The 24671-nt window shown below is 32.1% G+C and overlaps 1 long non-coding RNA gene across 11 annotated transcripts; it reads right to left on the minus strand.

The window, feature by feature from the left end:
• Window positions 1-70: 70 nt before the first annotated feature.
• On the minus strand, window positions 71-24343 carry LOC135411989 (uncharacterized). Of its 11 annotated transcripts, XR_010429423.1 has the most exons (9): window positions 20781-21039; window positions 20406-20691; window positions 16365-16516; window positions 15151-15207; window positions 12314-12346; window positions 12093-12154; window positions 3026-3220; window positions 1825-1882; window positions 71-343 (listed from the first exon to the last, which is right to left on the minus strand). It is a non-coding gene; the product is annotated as an uncharacterized LOC135411989 (long non-coding RNA). The 11 variants fall into 11 exon arrangements; XR_010429422.1 differs by lacking the exons at window positions 12093-12154; window positions 20781-21039 and adding an exon at window positions 24104-24343; XR_010429420.1 differs by lacking the exon at window positions 12093-12154 and having other exon boundaries at window positions 20781-21028.
• Between the last annotated feature and the right edge of the window lie 328 nt (window positions 24344-24671).

Below are 24671 nucleotides of genomic sequence, written 5' to 3' on the forward strand. Positions count from 1 at the left end.
TAGTAATGACACCTTATATGTTTTCCTGTTTTTTCCTAAGAGTAATTTATATTAAATACAGAGTCAGCAGTGATTTTTAAAATAATTTTATTTGTAACTATGTGCAGAACTGATTACACAGTGCTGTAGGATGAAAAAAGCATTATCTTGTCAACATATAGCACATATAGCACAGGAAGGACATCAACCTGTTGGATCAAGTCCAGAGGGAGGGCCACAAGATGATTAGAAGGATGGAGCACCTCTCCTATGAGGAAAGACTGAGAGACTTGGGTTTGTTCAACCTGGAAAACAGATGGCTCAGGAGTGACCTAATTGTGGCCTTCTGGTACCTGAATGGAGCCTAGAAGAATGATGGAGAGGGACTTTTTACAAAGGCATATAGTGATAAGATAAGGGGGAATGGATTTAAACTGAAAGAGGGTAGATTTAGAATAGATATTAGGAAGAATTCTTTACTGTGAGGATGGTGAGGCACTGGAACAGGTTGCCCAGAGCAGATGTGGATGCCCCATCCATGGAAGTGTTCAAGGTCAGGCTCTGAGCAACCTAGTGTAAGGTGTCCCTGCCCATAGCAGGGGTGTTGGAACTAGATGATCTTTAAGGTCCCTTCTAACCCAAACCATTCTATTATTCTTATTCATATACTTGCAGTTACCTTCCCATAAACTTCTGCCCTTTTAAATCCTGAATATTCTTTTCCAAAGGAATTCAAGATTCTTAGTGCTATATATATAAAATAATGGTTCCTTGCAGCCTCCACAATAATTTTTTAAAAAAACCCTACCGTTAAACATGGTTTCTTTGAAGAAAAAATTTGCATTCGGCAAATCTTAGTGGCTATTAACTGATCTTTTTGCAGGAGGTTCATTTGCTCATTACTTGATGAGTAAACAGATTTTCCACACTAAAATACACATGAGGGCATAGTCTGTAATTTCTGGACTTGCATCGTAATTTTACAGTTTTTTAAGGATATCTAGAGGTGTTTGAACATCATCATGTGACCTTTCCTTCTCTCCTGCTAATTGAATTATGTTTTTTAGTAATTTCAACACATCTTGCATTTTAAATATGAATACTAGTACACCTTTCTTTTTTTCTGCAAGAAAAGGTTCATAAACATTATATGTTCACTTATGCACAATTACTTTGATTTCTCTTTTTAAAGATCTTTTCCTAAATCTGGCCTGAATGCTCAGAGCTAGACAAGCTTTGGTTTGTCTCTCCATCAACATTGTATGAAATCATAATATTTTCTCAATGTAGAATATTTTCTCATCCTCTACTCTCCCCTATCTGCAAGCATGACCTAATATTCCCCCCAAACATAATTACTTTGTCAAATTCACTGGATATTTTATTGGTAAATGTATTCAAAGAAAGTATATTAAAAATCAGACTTATGGATACATTTGAAATATGCTTGAAAATTTAGGGTTTTTAGCTTTCTATAAAATATTATCTGGCTGTCATCTATATTTAATATGGATGATGAAAAACAAAATAGAAATTGTATATTTCAATTCTTTAATTTTCACAATGGTTGTGGAACTGCTCCAGGAGTTGTAATTGTGCCAGACTGTAATCTTTTCTAAACATCAAAGCGTAACAGAAATTATGTGCACACAGAGACAGCATAACAAGAGGTAAGAAGGTACTAGCCTACATGGTTTCCCTTCCAAATTCTCTTAGATGTGGGGTATTACTTATTTCAAACTAATTTCTCCAGCACTAACATGATTTCTCACATATGAAGAGACTAGAATTCCTCTCATATCATAATATTGTCCCTAAATTAATATTACTTCATTGTGTAGTTACCTTGTGTGGTACAAAGTCAATTTAGCAATCCTGAGATATTTCTTCAGTTGTATTTGACCTAGAAGATAAAAGTCATGAAGTGATGTAACATAAAAGACATCAACTATTCTACATCCCAATTTACATAACCATAAATTGTTATAGAGTGGTTACAGTACATAGCATGTCAGGTGTCTGTGTAAGTACATAATGACTATAATTCTAGAAATTTTCATTTTGAAGCAAGGCATTTGCATGTAGCTCTCTATAGATTTCCTGAAATTAACCTGGAAAAGAGAATTATTATTGAGGAATGAAGGGGAAAATAAATTAAATTGAAACAGTAATTTCTTAAGTATTTTAGATATAGAAGTGAAAATGTTATGTAAGCAGAAATGGTAGAGCAGCATCACACACACAAGTACTCAACCCCCTCATTCAGGTTGATACTAAGCAGTAGTAGGTGCCTCAAACATCTCCTGAGATTATATCAAATTAGGAGTAAATTATTAATTGACATGAATTTTGGAGAATGGTCTCACATGCCTTACAAGCAAAAGTCTCGATTAAAGAATAATAAGGAGAAATGAATGAGTCTTCATAGACATTACTCAGACTTCTTGGACTAATTTTTTAAACACTTATATTTTTCTGATTTTTGGCACTCACCTCAGAAGTATCTTTATAAGTCTAAATTTTCCAACAATATTAAGCATACAATGAAGCAAAAGTGGATCATATACACTTAATTCCACTTTGTACAGGTAGAAATATCACCTCTACTTGTATGCATTTTAGCTAACAGTCAGCTTACTGATGTAACTAAGATATACTATCCTTTTAAAAGATAAAGCTTCAGTTCAAAGAAGTAGAGTAGTTAGAAGACGTTTAAAACATATGGTCTTATAGTAATAGAAGGAGTACAATCTAACATCTATTGATAGAGTAGCAGTAACAATAAAGGCCAACAAGGAAACCAACAAATTTTTTTTCTTAGATATTTTTTATTCTGTATTAAAACAATATGTAAACCAATGTCCTGTTTTTCACTCTGAAAATTTAGCTCTTTATTTGACTTTTCTTTCACAGTATATTTTTTCCTATAATGGTTGCTAACAACAAACAATCTACTATATATAAAAATGTAAAAATCATGAAGTCTGAATGAAGAGAGGCTAAACATTGATACAAAAAAGAAAATGTTTATACAATGCTTACTTACCTGCTAGCTGAAGTCTGACTAAATCCAGCAGAAGCCTAGGCAAATATGTTCTTAAAAATTTAATATGTGCCACAAGGAAATTGAATATGCCATTCTCCCCATCTTCCAGACACATGCCTCCACTTATTTTGCAATTAAATATGAAATTGCTCACTTATAAATCCATAACGATGGGAGAAATTAGAAGAAATTCCACTGAAAAAGGAAAGACTTTTTCACCTTTGACAGCAGCTATTTGTTCAAGTGAAACAAAATCAAAAGAATCATCTGATCAATATTGTCTGTTTCAGATAGATCTAGTGCATGCCGTTCAAAATCTGAAGTTACTTATAAGATTCCTTTGAGTAACATATATGCAGAAGTTTATTGATAACACTATAGATAGAAAATTACTTGTAAGTTTAGTTGGAATGCTAACTCTATGAATGTTGTTCTCATAATCACTATACCATTTAATCACTGTTGCCAGAATCAAAAAAATGAATAAACAAACTAGCCATTTTAGTAATGTGATCTGCTTAGAAACACTTGATATCCAATGCTGCTGACTTAGAAATCACAAATGAAACAAAATTCTCAAAAACATAATCAACAAAGGTAAGTAAAATTATTTTAGATTACCAGACTTCTGAACATCTCTGATTAAGTTTGTAAAGAGTTTTAAAAAAAACCGTTTTTTAGAACTATAGTTGGAGGAGAAAATCTAAGCTTTCCTTGGAGACTTCAGAGAAAATTGGTGCACTGGAGATGTTAAATCATGCTTATCAAAGTATTCCTTAAAAATTCCTTGAAAAATTTTAAATAACAACCCCCATATATAAATTATACCAATTATAAAATTAATTTTAAAATTTCTGATTGATTCTATTTTGGATATTAACAAAAACATGAAAAAAATTAATTACAAAACTAAAAGTTAACATTCTTCTTCAAAACGAGTCTTGAAAAAGTCATAATTTTGAGGTGCAAACGTGTCTTAAAGCTGCTTTAAATTTTATGTCATAACTTGCATATAGGCATAACTATAGACATTGATTTGCATGCACACACTCATATGTCACTGTGCATACACGCGCAAAAAGTATCTTTAGGGAAGAAATCCCACAAAAATTAGCAAATGGGATGTAATTAATCCAACTTGTTTGCATATAAAATTAAGATCCTTTCTGTAATTTGTTCAATAGCATTATATAGATCTGCCTCTCTCCTCTCCCAAAAAGAAGAAATTTAAGAAACTAAAAGTAACAATGGAATTCACAGTACCTTGGCTTAGGATAAAAATTATTGCAATCACAGAAATATAGGTATATTTTAACTTGCCTAGGTAGATCATACCTAAAAACTTTTGAAGCACTATTAGAAAAAATTTCTAGACCATTTTTAGGTTGTGTGGTCTTGGAAACTGTGAAAAGTTTTTTAAAAAGTAGAAATTAATACTCTAATGCTCTACTAATTCTCTGTTAAAACTTTTTAGGGTTTAACTATGAGATTCAAATAATTCTGCCCTGGCAGTTACAAATCTTATCCACTCAAATTGTGGAAGGGCTGATATCATAAATCCACACTAATTTGCATTGACTGCAGATACAAAGAAAATTATGTAGATTAATATAATTACCACAAATACACTATTGTGTATGTATTGTAAACACATCTTGTCCTGCTATCTCCTGTATTGGTTTTATGATATTTCAAATATTGTTGATCAAGATGATGAGATAACATACTTTTGTTCTATATTAGGTTTCATAAGACATTCTAAGTAAGAGGCTAAAGTGATACAGAATCAACATACTGTGTGTTTTCAAAAGCTAGATTTATTGAGAAAATGTATGAAAGATTGTCAGAAATTCTGTTACAGTGACTTTTTAAAGTCAAGAATCTATTAAAAAATGTATGCTCTATTTTAATATGCTCCATTTCAGTCACATTTACTTAGACATGATGTACCACTTAATTCACTGAAGTTCTGTGGCCTGTATTGTGTCACATAGGAGACTCGATTACAGTGTTTCTTCTGGCTTTATGACATATGAACCCATTAATATACAAAGAATTAAGCAGTTTTATGTCTGGTAGTTAAAGACATGCGTGACTGCATTAAAGGAGGCTAAAAAGTTACCATATTTCAATGTTAAATTATTTCTAATGAACTCTTTACATAAGTAAAGATAATAAATAGAAGAATCTAGAAAGATGAAACCTTCAGTGTACTTTCCCAAGCTACTTAGCTCAGGAATTCACTAATTTGGAAGCTTAATGGGACCACTTGCTCTCAGCAGCAATTTGCCTCTACTGGACGAGAATCAATATGCATAAAAAATTTGTGTTGTCATACATTGATAATCCTGCATAAAAAATTTGTGTTGTCATACATTGATAATCCTAGTGTTATCATGAGTAACTATTGCACTTGCTTGATTTGATTTTCATTGCATATTTTCCTCTATGTTAAATCTTTCCATACTCTCAAATTGCCTTATTATAAAATACTTGTAAAACAACTAAAAACTTACTGTATTAATATTTAATAACCTAATGGATTATATATAAAAAATACTGGAAATGCAAAACATTTATCATAAAATTAAGTGAAAAATTTAATCCAAATTTTCTGTAGTGTTTCTTCAACTACTATTTTCAGTGAACTAGCATGGGAGGAAACCTTCAAAAATCAAAATTTTACCTCTGAATATTTAAATATTTTCAATGGAAATACTTTGCAACCATATGGTTCACAGGCGACAACAAGTTTCATTTGAACAAACTTTATTCTATTCTTTCTGTTCAAGGCTCAGTCAAGCTCCAGAATTAATACACTGCTTTAGTGCAATAATACAGCAAATGATCCATTTCCATTGGCCTCATATGGTTACCGTAGGGTGGAAAAGAGTATTAGTCATTCTACTATTTTTTTTATTTTCCTGCTTTCTCATCTACTCAAATTCTCTCGACCTTTGTTTTTTATTAGAAAAAAACCAAAACACACTACTACCAAACAAACCCGCACTCCAAAAGAAAAAATCACCTTAAATATAAAAAATAAAATTTTAACTTTTTTTCTCTATGCCATTCCCTTTTAAAACCTTGTATTTATATATTAAATATTGTTCAGAGCAAAGACCAGTATTAATGCCTGTGAAATATTTAGTAGCAACAAATAAGTAAATAAATAAAATGATTCTGTAGCATTTAATGAATTATTGGGAAAAGGTAACTCATTAGATCATCAATTTGTACATCTGCATTTAGTCATTATGCGTGACTGCATATGTACTCTTCGTTACATTGAGTGGAGGTCTGGTTGAATGTTCATCTGGAGACTTTTTAGACTTATTCAAAACACACTTTAACACTTGATTGGCTTGGTGTTTATTCAGCTCTTGATTCCATTCAGTGAATTGATTATGTCTCAAAAGACAACAACAAAAACTTAGGCACCACTCTCATATATTCCCACCCAAACTGTAGATATCTACTATTAGACAAGATGAATCCCACTTACAAGAGTTTAAAAAGAAGGAGTGAACTTTTATACTGACTAATTATTTTCAGTAATAATTCTCATATGTTGAAAGTGAATTTTATATGTAATGTTATTTAAATCATATTTCCTTTTGAAGTGGAAAAAAATCCTTACAAACATCCACTTATATTACTTCAAATTTAAGCTTCAATTTCATATACTGTACCAAGGCTATTACCTGAGTACTGCAGTATTTTAAGTATTAAGTTTTTCCATTGCACCACAGTCCAGCTGGAGCATTCTCAGCTGAGACTGATTTTCTAAAAGCACAATGGCACATGGCAATGTTTTTCGTGTGTCCAGCCAATCCCTTCTTCCAGTTTCTCTGTGTGATTTGCATGCTTTTTAAGTTTAAAAGCAGTTTAGATTACATGGTATAATTTAGATGGAAAAGCTTTGATTCCTGCCAAATCTTTATTCCTTTCTCTAGATGTATCTAATTTAAACTAACACTTTATTATATTGTCCCACTTACTTCAGTGTGTTCTACCCTGTGTAATAATTACAGGAATGAAAAATGTGAACACTCAAACTACACACCTGTGTCAAGTTAAAAGTAAAAATAAATAAACAAACTAAAAGACATTTCTCTATATAAATACATACGCAAAAAAGGGGAGGCAGAGAAAACTAGTTTTCTTGAGTTTGCATGGCTTTAAAAATAGAAAATGAATTTAAAAACCCCAGGAGCAGGCAAGAAAATTACAGAGTAAGACAGAATGCAAATATTGTCAGATTGTGTGCATTTTTTCCCCTTTAAATAAACTTGAAATAGTCAATTCCCTTTTACACTAAAAGAAAAACAAAAAAAAGTTGCTGCATTTTTTTCCCATGGACTCTCAGTTCATACGAAGAGACTTTCTGTAGAGTAGCTGGCTCCTGTGAGTTCACATGCTCATTTGCTTTGTGTTATAAATCAGTCTTCTTCACATCTCTTTATTCAAAAGGTATTCAAGTGGTATTTGTCTTTTTATCTTTGCTGATACCTAAAACAAGACACTTCACTATATGTGCTCCAAAATCCTTATCTATAAAAATCAATTTTATTCCCAAAGAAATACATATATAAATACACACATATATGAAATCCTAGTATTCTTAAAAATTTAGATTAAATTACACATGTTTAACAAAATATGAAATCTCTGAATGTAAAGTGCCAGATAAGAGTTAGATGTTATCACCACAATTATTTTTCATGAATTCTTTAAAATTCATAGATTTTTTTTCAGCCAGGAATATTCTATAATGTTAAGTAAAGTCATGAATATTAGAACTTTTTTTTCACAAACAAAAGATAAGTGAAAATGGTATTTTCACTAATATTATTGCAAATCTCTCACAGTTTTATGTTTCCAAAATCAAAATAATACTCCATGTAATTTGCTTTTTAAGTTTTTGTATTAATGTTGTATTTCTTTATGCATTACTAAACCTCATAAATTATTAAAACTACATATTGGGCAGACAGAGATACTTATAAGAGTGAAGACTTTGAGGGTTAATTTGTCACTTTTTTGAAGAGTTTCTGAAAGTAGGCCTGAGTAGAATAACAATTATAAACTTTTGAAAATGCACATTTGTAGAGATCTCAACACACTAGCTGGCACAAATTCAAAATGGCATGATGCCAATCCCTTTTCCAGAAGTAGTATGCAAAATATTTTTCCAGCTTTTTGTATAATATATATTTGTGTGTTATGTAATCTGGAACATGCATTTAAGAATTAGGAGTATTGAGGTGCACCATCAGTTATATGGATAACAAATAACTATCATTTTTCCCATTACAATACCTCATGGATAAATTAAAAAAAATAAATTAATTAAGGGTTTCCATGGAAAGGTGCTGCTTTCATAGTACCTTGAGTTCATAAATTCTGAAATTGTTTTCTTTATCCTCCTGTTCTGTTGACTTTGCATAGGACAAGAACAAGACATGAGGTCCTTCACTTTCACATTAACAAAATCTACTTCAGCTTCACCACCTAAAGTCTTTCAGACCATGTATGCATGATAAGTAGTCCAGATGACCAGAAAATTCAACAAGGATGGCCTGTTGGAGAAAATTATAGTCTTTCTTTTGTCACATACAGAGGGCATTAAGGATCTGGAGAAGAAGAAACTCAGAGGCAGGGGGTTCTGATTGAACTTACAGGTCATGTAATTCTAGGGAGTTTTTTAGAAATGATCAGAATGCACAGGTCAACTTTTAAAAGCACTGAAACAAGAGGATAAGGTAAAAAACAGCTAATATGCAGCATATCAACACATAACAACTTGATAGCTTTTTCAGCAGAAGATCCTGGAGAGATGTAAAAGGTGAGCAAATAAAAATGCTTCTAGCGAAATAGGAGAATACATGAGGAAGTGACTGTGAACTGTTGTGGTCAACATTCCCTCTCATTTTCTGGAAAGCAAATATAAATTCTTTATAATTCTCAGTGAGTCACTGCTATCAACAAACTTCTGGTGATTATATTTAAATCTGGCAACAGACAAAGTGGAAGTACCATCAACTAGTGTTTTTCAATAAAAATTGGAAAAAAAAAAAAAGAAAATTTACTGTTATGTGGGTTCATTGAATCATCGGGAGCTTATATTTCTGAAAGGCAAGCGTTAATAGTAAGTTAGGGAGACAGTTACAGGTGAAAGGGGTTCTCATCCAAAATGGTAACTAATGAATGAACATTATGGCAATAATGGTCAACCATAGTAAGAAGCAAAAAAAAAACAACTAACAAAACCTACAGAAATTCTGGGGGGGGAAAAAGTATTTAGCTGAATAGACCTTCGGTTAGATTTAAAAAGACAAATCTTAAGACCTGACATAAGAGATCCTTTAACCATAAGATCCGTGGACCTAATTTTTCTTCTGCAGACAAAAAATCCCCAAACAAACAAACAAACAAAAAATCCACAAAAGCAAAATAAAACAAAACAAAGTCACTCAAATTTATTCATTCTTGGTAGGAATCGAAGGGGTTACTTTTAACAGTACAATCTACAACAGAACACTCAAGTATGTAAGAAATCTATAATGACAACGATGGACCTAATATTGTCGTGTCTGATGATAAAAGTTTCTACTTCAAAACATTCCATTGTTTTCTAGAGGCCTAAATGTCTTTTTGAGGCCTTAAGAAGGACCTTCAGGTAATATTAGGTGTGACCAGACCTAGAAAGAAAAATATATTGCCACTCTGAATTCTGACAACGGAAATATCCGTCTGAAAGAGAATCCCAAACGAACTAAAAATCAAAGCTTAAATCGAACAGAACCATGGCCTTCTCTTAACTCTCTTCTTGATTTTAGAAGGTGGTGATGGTTGTTATAGCTTTTATTAAATACAATCATAAATGTCAATTTAAAGTCCATTCCTTATAAATTTCTGAGTACAATTTTGAAAGAATTAAAGAAAATAAACAAGATTATTTCCTTGTTTTAAAAAATTCTTTTGAATTTCTCCATGATATTGCTGATGTTTATCCTTAAAGACTAACATATATTAGAGATATGAAAATTATAGGCAAGGGATTATTAAGCTCATATCAAGGTTAAGTTTCTTTCATTAGAATTTGTTATTTTCTTTCATTTGATGTCTATGATCAAAAAAGCCCTTGCACACTCTCACCAGTTTCAGCAAGATGATATCATCAAAAAAATTCAGCTGTTCTAGTTTCATTTATTGCCAGGATGCTATTGCAGTAGTTTATCATTCTACTGCCTACCACAGTTTTCCTTTATTAGATGTGGTTTTCAGTTACCTAGAGCTCTGCCCAGCTTCATCCGTTTGGATTGAAATTTGTCTTGCTGAATTTTTGCTCAAGGCCAAATTATCTTGAGAAGTGTAAATGAAAATAATATGGGTATTTCTAAGAAAGATATTAACAAATATGTCACTATGTGTTCAGAGAGAGTGAGCTTAACTATCTAAAGTTCTATATCCATTCTGTTGAAAAGTTCTGTTGTCTTGGAGAAGGTCTGTGTTGTGCTATGGCTCTTACTCACCCCGGGTTTTTGCTGCTTTACTTTTGCCTAATTAATTATCTACTAGTGAAAGCATCTGCTTGCCTAATCTTTGTTCTGGTCAAGTCAGACAACACAAAGCATGGAATACCTGCACAGGTGTTCCTTTCAAAAAATATCCATATAAAAGAGGTGAATGCAATTTTACTTTTAGATTGGGTACATCCTGAAATCTATTTGACTTGGGAAGAGGCTTTGATGCTAATTTTACTTTAAAAAAACTACCGTGGCAAAGTCAAATATTCAGTATTCCCAGTACAGCAGAATTAATGATGCCAAGTATAATAATTTCTGCCCAACCTATGTAGGTATATTTGCATGTCTTTGCCATTTGATATTATCACTTCCTTTAAACATCAAGCTTGTATGATGACTTTTATCACTTAGGGGGCAAATAGTTCAACATTTTGATTTCTTTTAATTTATCTTTTAGTGTTTAAAGTACAATATTCAAGTGCTGATACGAATGAAAAATTCCTTCACTTTTCATGAGTTTCCAAAACTTACATATTAATTCTCACGTAATTCTTTTAAAAATTGTGGACACTGCACAAAATAGTAAAGTTCAAAATGAGATCCTGGAACAAACTTCTTGTCCATTCAGTGGCAAATTCTGAATCTGAAACCTACAGAAAATGTCCGTGTGCACCAGCTTACACAACTTGAACTGAGAAACATGGCTCACATGAGGACACAACTAAAAAGACAATACAAATACAGCTGCTGATTTTCAGCACAATGGTGTCTGAGTGTTCCATAAATATCAGCATCCTGTGATGTGAGAATATAGCTCTATTATCATTTTATACATAGACAGTTGAAGCAAACAGATTTGGGGATGTGAGGTAAAAGAAGATAAGGAAGTTCACATGAAGCAAAAATAAAATGTAAACTTGGTTTCAATCAAAATGCTCGCTTGGGATATATGAGAATACAGATTAATTTTTCTTTTATTTTGAAGCAGTTTGAAACAACATCATTCCATGTTGATCTGAGAGGGATTGCTCTGTGTCTTTCTTGGAGCATCTTCCCCTTTTTGTAGGCATTTTTAGCACTTATTGAATCAATGAGAGACAAAAAACTCGTACGCGCTCAGGCACTATTGTCCCCTGCTGCAATGGGAATGACCTTGGTTCAAATCCCCAGTTAGACACAGGACACAACTGAACATTGTTTTCTCATGTCTTTTGCTGATGCTTCTTTGTAAAGACCTTTAACTTATTCAAAGCAAATTATCATTGGCTGCAGTTGTTCTTGGGCAAGTCCAATCTGTCATATATTAGAGAGCAGAATCTCAGATTGGATATTCAAAAAAGTTTAGAGGTTTATATCTTCTTTATTTCTGAGGGAGAGGCCAGGAAAATATCTAGTTTTCAAGTTGTTTTCATCGCATAGCCTCTTTATTTTTTTTCCTAGTGTTTTCTTCATCTATACAACTTCCTACTCAAAAAAAAAAAAAAAAAAAAAAAAAAAAAAAAAAAACACCAAGAGAAAAAACTCGATTTACTTACTTTAATGTATGTCCTTGATCAATTCCTTGATCATTGCCTTTTCTGTGGTGATAAGCAAGGGCCTTGGTGAAAGGCAGAATTTTGGCATACAAATGAGGCATTTTTAGAATTTGCGACAAAAGCTGCTGATTTGAAATTGCAGAAGTCTTTTTTATTTTTGATTTTGTAATCATAGAGAATGAAAAGAATCGGCTTTGAAAGAAAATTTCTTATTTACTCACAGAGCTGTAGGGCTCTGAAAATTTTTGGCCCAGCTAAAAAACAAAGCAAAATAAAATTTATTAATCACATGCACAGAACCAGAGGTTTAAAAACTTTTCAGTATTCTTAAGGCAGTCATAACCTATTTTTCTTTTCTTAATAAGCTGCATCTTTTAAATATATGCTTCATTTCTTTGTCATCTGGCTCTGTCCCATGTTGGAATTGTTCCCTGCTGTTAATTAGAGGTGACTATAATTTGATTAATCTCAAACATATGTTATATATGCACAATATGGAAAACTGTATTCTATATTTTCTACTTTAAACATTCTTGAATGTAATGGAAATAAGCCAAACATTTTTTAAGGACTCAATCTTATCTTAATGAACAATATGGATATAATCAAAATAAGACATTCTAATCAATTTGAAGTGTTAAAAGTTCACAGAAATATGCACTAACCATGTACAGTATTTATCAATGTAATACAAACCGGATTTCAAATGCATACCACCTGAGCATCAATGCTATCTGTACATCTGAAGTTCTCCACCTCTCTCTCCATTTCAACAAGGTTTTGTCACAGTCTGACCATGTGCTTTTCCTGGTCCCACATTGTTGGTATTTTTCCCATGAACACTTTTTTAAAGATGCTACCCACATTTTTCAGACCTAAAGAGCTAGCACTCAACGATGGCTATAACATTTCCATACAACTTTATATAGCTCTTGATCTTGAAAGATCTTTAATAACTAGAGTACAAATGTAAGCTAATATATTAGAACAGGATTATTCATACGCTTAAATTAAATTTTGTAGTTAGTAACTATACGGTTATATAAGAAAAGTTCACTATACAAGGAACGTTAAGCATATGACTAAATCTGTTCTTGGTTTTTAAGCATCTTTAAAGACCACTCCTAAATAAAAAAGTTTTGAGTACTTTATGTCACATTAATGGAAGTGCCTATGCATTTTTGTGCAAACAAATGTACTGTGAGTATTAACAGAAGTTCACTAAGAGTTTTCCTCAGGCTATTCAAAGGAGATTATTTTAAATAAGTTAAATCTAACAATTTTAACTTTTAAAAATGCAAATTATTTAATTTTCTGGCTCAATTTTTTTTAAGTAGAACTTTGTTGTTATTATTATACAGCCTGTAGTAGTAAGTAAAATCTAATTCTAATTAATTTTTCTTAAAGCTGTATACAAATCAATAACTGTAAACATCCCAGAAGAAAACCATGTTGTATGGCACCCCAAGTTCCTAATAAATGCAAATAACTTGACCTTTCTTTGACAACTATGAATATGATTTCATAATTTTACCATTGATACTGGTGTAATCAGCAATTCACACAGCAAAAATGGAGCCAAGACTAGTTGTAAATAATTATACATTATAAGAAGATGCATTGTACAGTAACCATAGTGAACAAACTTTATGATTTTGGGAATCAGTTCCTTGTCAAACAAGGTCTTCAAAGAGAACACAAAAGTTCTCTTTACTTGTTTTTTAAAGTATTTTCTATATCCTTAAAACACTCTAGTTTTTAGTGATTTTTATTGTTTAAAACCTTGAATTATTACTTTCTAACAATAACACCATTTTTATACGTAGGGCAGTGAACCTGAAAGTAAAGGAATATTACAGTCAAAAATAAAAAAAGCACGATTCTGCATTTAAAAGGGGCGATATGTCTATGAAAATGCAGTATTTCTCATGTAATGATATAATAAAACTGTGAATGAAAACAACGTATTTTAAACAATGAGCTACTGTAGTAGTACTACATCTAGTTTTTCTTTCTTATAAATACACTTTGAAGAATGCTGGAAAAAATAGCCTATAAATGAAAGCAATGACACATTTTTAACACCTATATTAAAAAAAAGCTTATACAGAATTAGTAGGAATTGAAATTTGAAGCACTTGCATTAGAGTATTCTAGTTTCTACAAAATATTTAAAATGTCTATGAAAATTCTATTTAGAATAGATTTGAAGAAAGAGCACTTACATTAAACATGTTAGTTACAGGTGCATATTGGCCTCAGAAAAGAAAAAGATCCAAAAAAACCCCAGTAAAATGTTCTGGTTTATCATTTCTATTCAGAAAAAAATTGAAATGTATATGGCTGGAAAGTAGCAGCCTCCTCTGAATACTATATTAATGAATATGTTTAAAAGCTTTCTTGTTTTGAAGATAGAAGTTACTAAATTCTTAGAAGTAATTTCACTAAAATCATTATTCTCTTTGTCCTATTTTTATGTTTTGCAATAACTAAATTTCAGATTTAATAAGCTTTGAATGTTCAGAGATCCTAATAGAACATCAACTAATACTATGTTCATATAATATGTGTGGTATTTTACAAGAACAATCCTTTCTTGATGACATTTCCTCAAGTTCTCTACTCTCATACTTGTAATTCTTTCATGTTCAGAATGAATCCCTGCTACATCTCACTCAATATTGATCTTCAAGGCATTTCTTCCAATCCTTTCCCCAGTGTGGTCACTGAACAGTATAAAAGTTCAATAGGAAGATCAGCTGCTCATCCACTTTTTGCTAAAGCAATTTGTATTATGGATTTATTTTAGCAGTCTACAGTGGCAGTTGCTGTTTTTACTATTTAAATGCTTTGATTATCTGACCTTGCTTACTTTATCTTTTTAAGTGCTGTGCATGGGCTTTAAAGTAGATCAATAAATGGGGATTCCTCCACCACATTATGTTGAAATCAATCCTGATTCAGACTATTTGTATTTCACTCTTATGAGTCCATCTGTCTTTCTTAATTTTATGTTCTCTTTTCTTAAATAATTTTGCCTGCCACTGCAAATACTTACTGTCAGGTAGATTTCCGTTGCAATCAATTCAGCTTTTCCCAGTCATAACCATAGAGTCTGGGAAGACACAAATATATAGGATCATATCCTATGCCTGAACAGTCATCTCCTAGGTAATTATTATTTAATTCTTTTTTTTTTTAGTAGTTGTGACATAGGTACTGTGAAAGTCAATAAACAGAAATTTTCATTTACTTCTTGTCTTCATTTTTCCAGGAATAGTTAGAAATTAAAATCAAACTAAATGGCACGAGCTTATTAAAATATTTCAGATTTGCAATTTCTCTTAGAGAAACAGTTGATGCAGTTAACCAGCTCTCAACTGTCACAATAAACCTTAAAATTCTCTGATCAAATTTGAGAACTATTACTAGTCCTGAATTTGTGCAGTGTGAAAAATCACTCTGTCTGAGAAACATTTTATTGTATTTTGCATCTAATTAATTTAATATAGATTAACATTTAAAACATTTCAAGTTTTTTAACTTCTTACAAATTTTAAAGTTTACCTTACCTAATTCATAATGAAAAGGTTACCACAACTGCAAAAAGACTTAGCATGGATATGTCAAAACAGAAAAGGAGAAAGAAATTAAATAGAAAATCTAACAATTCAGTTAACATACTATGCATGGAGTCCCGAGCACTTAGTGGATTGTCTACCTAGAACATATAAAACTTACTGAAATAGTATTTTGATTTCATTTAACATCTCCACAAATGTTCAGAAGAGGAAATTTCTCCTTTCTTTAACTAAGTCACACACACACTAATTTAGATTTCAATCAAATTAACCTAAATTAAAATACAATCAGACACTTCAATGATTTCCTGTAATCCTTACATTATAATTCACCACTTTTATAATAAAGCATCACAACTACAAAATAAAATCATGAACAACACTTAAAAGAGTTTTCATCTTCAATCTTGCAAATTTGTGAACAGCATTTAACGTGTTTATAGGGTAAGTGGTTTTACAAAACTGCTGACATTTGTATATGTTTGAAGCCTAGGATGCCATTAAAATCTGATACTACTTTATTCAGCTTCCTATATAAAACACTAATTTTCCATGCCTAAGAAGAAACCCACTTCCAATTTTCTAGTTCTTCACCTGATTGAGACTATTTCAGCTTATTCCAGGTCCAGTAGACACTGAAGCCTTGAGAAAGTTGCTATTTATCCTCTTTCTTTGATACTGTTATTCTTACCTTAAAGTCCTCCACCCTTTTCTTGATATTTTAAACAAAATAGGAATTATTCAATAATAAGTTTGACGACAGTAAACAAAATCAACCTTTTGTGATGGATGGGAGAATTTCTGCCTTAGTTGTAGCTCCATATGGTGCACACCATCATGTCTCTGATGAGAGGGGAAGGACAAAAGGGAACATGACCACGAATATCTTAAACACTGATATAATTAGAAGATGTTAATAACAACATAGCATAGAAAAAATAGTGTGATGACAGAGGTTTAAATCATGTTAGCCTATAAGTCATTATTAAACGTATGGTAAAAACATGGTCTAAGTGAAAGTAAGCACATAAAAAAACTAGTAATAAACAGTCACTAAATTAATAAAAAAGGATCAGGATTTTCACTGGTAATTCTGCAAGTCCATAAAAGAGAAATGGCTTAGGTATCTAATGTAAAAAGTAACCTGTACTAAAAAAAAGCAGTAAATATGCAAAAGTCCTTTGCAAAATGGTACAATGCCATTTTTATTATTTTCTGGAAAATAATAGTTCCAGAAATGCAAAATAATGTTTTTTTAAGATTTTTCTTTATTTAAGACTTCATCACATATATATGTATTTTTAAAAATTATTAGTAACTGTATTGAAATCCTGCCCTCTCAGTAATTTTATAAGCAATTTTTACTTAATGCAGGATGTCAATCCTGAAAATGAATAGGTTTTTATTGATAATTCCCTTCAAATTTTCAAGGGAACATTTTTGCCTCCCCCTCTTAAATTTTTAAATTTCCACTAACTAATAAAAGCATCTGTTTCATTAGGGTCTGTCCTGGTTTTACTTTAAGCACTTCTGGAATTTGCGGATGTGAGGAGAGGGGTTGCTTCTGCCACAATCTTATCCGCTTAGAAAATAAAAATGAAAATGCAAAGGAGGAATAGAATTACTAGAAGGTATTACACAATAGCTCTTGGTGGGGGGTTGTGGGGGAATGTTCATCTTATTCAATACTTGCTAACATAACTTGTGAAGATTTTTCATTTTATTGTGACAGCAGAGGGGAAATGTAAAAGAATTCACTGCACCAAATATTATGCATTTCTGCAGAGCACAGCTCAAAAAAGACAAGTCTGTACTGTTTCTCTCAGGTGGGTAAATGTTAAGAGAGAAGAATCCAAGTTTCATGATGCAGCAGCACAAAGCTGGGAAGTGAAAATTATGTTGCAGCACAGTCCTGAAAATATGACTGTAAAAGTTAATCAATAAAATGTCTATTCCTGTCTATTCACTAGAGGCCCCAGCTGCATAGCTTCACACAATCGATACTACAAATTATTACGATTTCCAGGTTCCCACTGGACATTCTGAACAAATCTTTCAGGTGTAACAGGCTTATATGGGGGAGGGCGGGTGGGTGGGGGCTGGGGGTGTGTTACCTTAGGTTTATCTCATATGGGATAAGTCCACAACAAACAAAGCTTGTGACTTCTAAAAACTTTCAGTTATATTCCCTATGAAGAAAATGTATTTTGGACACCCTGTGAAATTAGCAGAAAATATTTTTGCTCTGTTTTAAAACTAAATATTTTTATTCTATTAAACAATTGAATGTAATGGTCTTTGTATTGTTTTTAAATCCTAGTCAACCATTTTCCTTTTTTCACCACTTCCATGAAAAAATAACTTTTAACAAGGATTTCACAACACGGCAAAAAAAGCATAGAGAAACGGACCTTTCCCCTCAAAGGCTTTACAACAGCTATAGCAGAATCTCAGGTCTCAGTGTAGTTTTAACTGACCAATTCATGCTGCATTTTTCTTTGTATAGTCCTATGCTCTTGCCTTGATACCATCTACATTTGCCAGATTCTCTGAGTAGGAAGGTAGGTAAAGTCCAGGACTGTATGACTTTGAATAAGTCAGCACCAAAGGGATGCTACTTTATGACACATGAGCTACCCTTCATAGTGACTGAACATAACCCTTGTGACATTCCCTGTCCCAAAAGACCCAGGGGACAGAGATCCATTGTTCTTTCTGTCTCCCAAGGAACAGAAGAGAGCAGATACTGACTGGAACTGCATTATTGTTTTCAGGTAGACAGTAAGATGTTGTTTTAAAGGGAAACTTCAATATTTAAAGTCTCCAACTGCTTTGTCCATTTTTTTAGCTTTATTAGTTCCATTTTACTAAACCTATTGTTCTAAAGTAGCAGTTTTAATTTTCCAGATTCAAAAAATACTTTGCTGATGGTGATCCTACAGCAATGAGTCAGAATGCTTTTAAAAAGCAATAGTATCACAAAGTTAAGGTCAAAATTTTACATAAGATTAAATAAAAAATAATTTTATAATCTGTAGAGCTAAGAAAAGATTGCTCTTATAGAGTTTATTATATTCATGTACTGAAGTAACAAACTTCCAAAGTCACTGAACAAGTGTAGAAAGCAGAACAGAAAAACGTAGATTAGTTAATAATTTTTGCTTGTTAAGGGATTCATTCAAGTTTTATTTGTTTATACAAAGTACAATAAAAAAAAACTATTAAAAAGTCCCTCTGAAAATCTTCTAATGATTATCATTTGGTTTTCTATTTCAACATTAGTGAAACTCATTTCACTGAACTTTTGCAAAATTCCTGCTCTCTCAAAAGCTATATTTCATGATACAATCGATCAGTTACAGCTGGGAGTTTCAATTCCATTCCCCCTCTCCCCCTCCATCTCACACTAAGTTACCACAATCAGTAATCCTAGAAGTTTGTGACCTTTCTATTTTCAAAGAAGTATCTACAAGAATTGGCATAACATGGCATTTTGGCAACTGAGGAATCACTTGAAATGGTAAAGAAAACCCACTATGGCAAAAGATTCAAGTTAGGAAAGTAGATCAGTGACAGTGTTTTCCCTAGAGAAGTACTAGTTACATCTTTAGAGGTATAACTACAGGTTAAAACCCAGCAAGCTATTTTATTTAAAGAAATGAAGACACTTTACTGAAGGCAATGTTTCTTTCAATGAAGCTTTTCTCAGTCTTCAGCAGAAAAAGTAATTTAAAACATTTGAACTACAGAACAGATGAAGTTCCAGTCTAAAGTCGTTTATACTGAGCATATATTATCATAGTTTATTTTAGATGCATGATGTTTGTTGCATTTGAACTTAGCAAACCTCTCAGAGATTTGTTGAGATATTTGATGCTTGCCACAAATCTGAGAAAAAACATTTAGCTCTATATGTTCAGTCCACCACCAAATGAATAGACATTTTTTTGCAGCCAAACTATCTTGTATAAAGTGTTCATCATGCTCTGTGATATTACAAAACAGCTTGAGATTCTGTCTGTATATATAGGGATTACTTAATGCAACGTAACTTTAACAAGAAGAAAGTGATTGTTTGCATGAAAAAAAAAATCAGTTGAAGTGAGTAATTTTTACCATACTCTAAATCTTGAAAACTCTAAGTAATGAATCACTTTGTGGCTCAACATAAAAATACAGTTAATGTTAAGCTAAATTACAAAATGTAATTGTTGCACATTGTTACTTTTTAATTAAATCCCATGAGTTAACATTCAGTCTAATAGACAAATTTGGCTGATTAGAGCAGAAGTATTTCTGCTCTGATTAGAGCAGAAGTAAACTTTTCTAGAGTCTGCTTTTTTCGTTTGTTTATGTTAGCAACTTCATATATGCCTTGCTGTTGTGACTAAAAGTTCAAACACCAAATTTCCTTTAATTTGGCAGTCTGTTGCTTAGAGGCAGCTTCTCTAACAAAAAAGAAAGAAGATAAGACCCATATGTAACCTTTGGTCTCTAAAAAGAGGAAGATGAGAATATCATTAACAGATAGGTAATAAATAATTATACACACTATTCTACTTCAACACTACAGAATATTAATTTTAAAAATAAACCAGACACCTAACAATAGTATTTTTCAACATTCAATCTTTTTAAATGCAGAATGTATTTTAAAGCATACATTAATCAGTCATTTATATTTAATAGTTTATTCAATAGAGTTACAGAACACATTTACACTATTTCTTACCTGAGAGAAATGATTAATACAGTACATATTAAAAGGATTTACTGCTGACTTTAATGTCTTCTGTTTCTCAAATACCAAAAGAGCAGTAACTCACTTGTAATCACTAATTTCTTCTTCAGAAGTCATAGTACGCTTTCTCAGGGTCTCCAGCTCTTCGACTCTGGTTTTCTACTGTTCTGTTCTTGGCAAACTGTTTCTGCTATTTGCTCACTTAGCTGCTCTTGAGTTGCTTTCAAGCTGGATTCCATTAGAAGTTGTTTTTCATCTTGACTGGCAAGTTCTTGGGCTGAAAGTTGAAAAAAAAAAAAAAAGCATTACATTTTAAGCTCAAGCCGAGTGATATTTTTGTTTTAAATGCAATCCACTGCAACTCACTATAAGAGCTGGGCAAATATTGTTTTCAGGAGAAGAGCATCATTTAGTTCCCAAATCTTGAGAGGAAAATATATTATAAATATATTAATAGGTGGCCTAAGTCTCTTTCATTGTATTCCAGTAAACTTAAAAAACAAAATTCTTGGATTCAATAGTCTGCAAACATTTAAACTGCTACCAGAGCTTACTGTATACACACACACATCCAGTGTTTAGTTCATTCTGAAGCAAACACCTATTGTCTTTGCATTTTTTAACATAAGTCAAACTAGAATTCAAAATCACAGTTTTTAAAATATAGCAGCTTTTTTACTATTTCACAATAGTAACGTATACAATCTAAGCTCCAAGTCTTCAATTTCATTATATTTTTTCATGAATTACAGAGCACATACATAGTAAAAACCTGTTCTTTTCCAAGGTCATCCAATAGATGGCAATCTTTCCTTAGACCAAAAGAAACCATAGCCGTACACTGCCAGCTCTCAGAAAAAATAAGTGATTTAAGACAAAGACATTTTTCCTTTGTTCTTTGTTGACCATTTTCCTAAAAGATATATGTACATAGGCTTTAATTTAAATATTTAACCCTTAGTATGTGAACACATGAGTTTGTGTGGATGTGCAGATATATGTGTACCTGCACAGACACAAATCCACACACATGTATTTGTTTTTATACTCCTTCATAAATATATGGCTTCAGACATATAGGCACATGTAGTTATCAGGTCTAGGATATCTTGGAATGAAACTAATCATTAAAACAAGTGCTTCACAACAAGCATTTTATAGCACGCATTCCCTTCATTTCGCAGTATTCAAATTATTTTGAAATTGGACACCAGAAAATTGAAGATATTAAGAATCTTTTAGTCATAGCAGTTCAATAAGTATCATAACAGAGGATTTTGCATGAGCATAAATAAAAAAGCCTGGTTTGAATGTGCTGTAGTATTAAAGAGTGATAAGTACACCAGAATTCAATAAAGTCAGAAAACAGTATTTTCCAGGCTTAGAAGGATAGAATCCTTTAAAGAAAAACATTTGTGCTCTGTTAACATGATTCTGCATTTATTGTCTTCAATATCTGACAACATTCACCATATGCACAGGATCTAAATTCAGGTGTCATATCTTCCTTTATGAATTCAGAATATCCAGCAGATCAATTTCTTTATATAAAAAAATGGCTTTGTTCTTTTCTCATTGACAGTAACAGAACCCAACTTCTCACAAAACACAGCAGTACCATTTCCATAAGTAAAAAGTACTGTATATAAATTGTTTAAATTTGTGCCTCAGGAAGGTACATAGCTAACATTAACAGCTAAATATTAAACAAACTGCATATCATCCACAGCTCATCTTTACTGAGCATCATGCAAATCTAACTCTATGTGAACTAATGAGTTAAACGTTTATTAGTTTCAACACGTTTAAAAAATGCACAGCCTAAAAAAACAACTTATAACAGGTTTTTCTTCACAGTCAGAAAATGAGCAATTTAGTAAAGTCAAGCCTAAGCTGCCATCATTCAATAAGAAATAAAATATATAACAAAATTCTATTTGTCAGTGTATTTTTGACCCATTTCTGCAATACATCTTTACATAACTTTTGTGTGGTAGATGATTTCAGTGGAACCGATATTACTCCTTCTTTGAATAATGTTAGTTATCTGTGGGCTCCTGGTATTCGATTCAGGTTTAAAATCAAAAGAAGGATAAATACTTCACATGTAATATGTACCTCTCCATTAAAAGCTTTCAGCTTTGATCTATTTGTATTTTTTGTCCAAAAGACAATTCTTTGTATAACAATTGAAGTATATTTAAATTTGAGAACTTATTAAGTCCCTGTCAATTTTATTTGAGATAGCATTGTCTGTATTATTCAGAGACAGACATTTAACAATGCTTTAAAAGTTCTTAGAAATAGCTTAGAGCTGTGATCTGTTGTGTGGAGGTGGAATTATCTTTCAAAATTTATTTAATTGATATCAGCTTTGATTTGTAAACAGATTCAACAATGTGTCTTTTGCAATTGCATAACTATTTAAACATACAAAAAGTTATTTAGTCACTACTTTTAATAGTCTATTTTAACTCACAATCTCCTGGTAAAAAAGGGTTAAACTATTTTAAGTTTACCTATGCCTTGGACTTGAGCCTTGGTTGATCCCAAGCCAGAGGCACTAGCAGCTGCATGCTTTATTTACAATCCCTTTGTCAGACTTACAACTGCCCCAGGCTATAACATAGTGTACCTAATGTTCAAACTGGCAGGTAATCTTATGTCAAACATACTTCTTTGATTTAAAGTGATCAATAGATTCTTGTAAAGAGGTAATTTCTCTGATGTTTCCACCTTGCCTTTCTTACAGGTGATTCACACAAAAGCCTGCTTATATGATGTACGAACAATAAACAGAAAGCTATAATCATGTTTTTTCAGATGTTTCCGGTGCACAACGATTTTGGATCAATACCCTGTGTAATACAATTATCTGCAATGATCTGGTTGTATTGAAAAAGAATTTGCAGCAGACCTCTAGGGGGTTTTATCCAGAAACACGTATCTGGCAATGTTGTGAATAGTGGAAGAGAAAATTAAGGGGTTGACACAGGCTGTCTATTATGTTCCAAATGACTTCATTAATATTTTATTTGGTAAAAGTAGTATATTTCAAGCTTTACTATACAGTGACTTCAAAATATTAATAATGCAATTTCCTTGTTGCATTTGCTTATTTTGAAAACTAGTTCTAGTACAGATGTTCAGTGTAAAAGTCAAAAGTACCAACCAAAAATTTTCTAAAGCAATTTATTCCCAATAATCAAATGATTCCTTGTTTTTCCATCTTATGTTCCTTTTGTGTACACTATTCTCTTGAAAAAAAAAAATCCATATGCATTATTGCACTGCTGCTAAAGCTGTTAAGTTATCTATACCAGGGATTAATCATATTGGTTTAAAAAGTCACTTAAAATATTAACAATTATATCAGACTTGTGAAGTTCAAATTACATTTTGCATTGTCAGTGAATGAGCAGGGGTTCTGCGACAGAAATAGATGTTTCACCAAATTAATGCAAAGAGTATAGAACAGAAATAGAATTACAAAAAAAAAATTCAGTTGTGTTTATTTTGTTTTGATGAAGTCACAGTCTGTAGCTGTAAATTTACCCTAAAGCAGAACAGGGAACCTTTCATATTCATTTGATTGCAACAGTCATATGCCCATATGATTGAAAATTCTATTCCATTAGACTGTACCAAATTCACATTTCTGTAATATTACTATTTTTGTACATTATTACCTGTCTTTCTGCACTGCTTATGCACACCCTGCAGTTACTGATTTAGCTGCTGAATCTCAGTTCTCAGTATGGTGGTTTCTGTCTCTGTCTGATTCTTTTCTTTCTGTGTGTCCTGGATACTGGCTTTCAGTTTCTTGACCACACTGTCAAGGTGCTCCACCTCAGCCACTTTTGCTTTGATACCTTCCTTTGCCTGCAGGAAATCGGCTTCCGACTTTCTCAGAAGGTCATCTCTTTTGCGTATTGCCTGTGAAGACAAAAAGCATTCCAATAGGGCCTTTTATGATGTACTTTTTATACTGCATCCTGCTATTTTGAGCTATAGGATACATGAGATTATACAGCACCTCATTAGCAATTGGGTCAAGTACCCACATCTCCTCTAGGATCAAAAAGTTACAAGGACTTTAATTTAAAAAAGTCTGTTGAAGAAAAGATTCAGTATTACAATAAATACATCATTAATCAATACTTATAAGTTCAAAGGCAAGAAGACATATTCCATCTAATTCTGAGAGAAAAATGGGAAATGCAGTTTGATCTAAATGAATACTTTTCCTTAAAAAAA

Source organism: Pseudopipra pipra, chromosome 1, assembly GCF_036250125.1.
Source record: "Pseudopipra pipra isolate bDixPip1 chromosome 1, bDixPip1.hap1, whole genome shotgun sequence".
Taxonomy (NCBI): domain Eukaryota; kingdom Metazoa; phylum Chordata; class Aves; order Passeriformes; family Pipridae; genus Pseudopipra; species Pseudopipra pipra.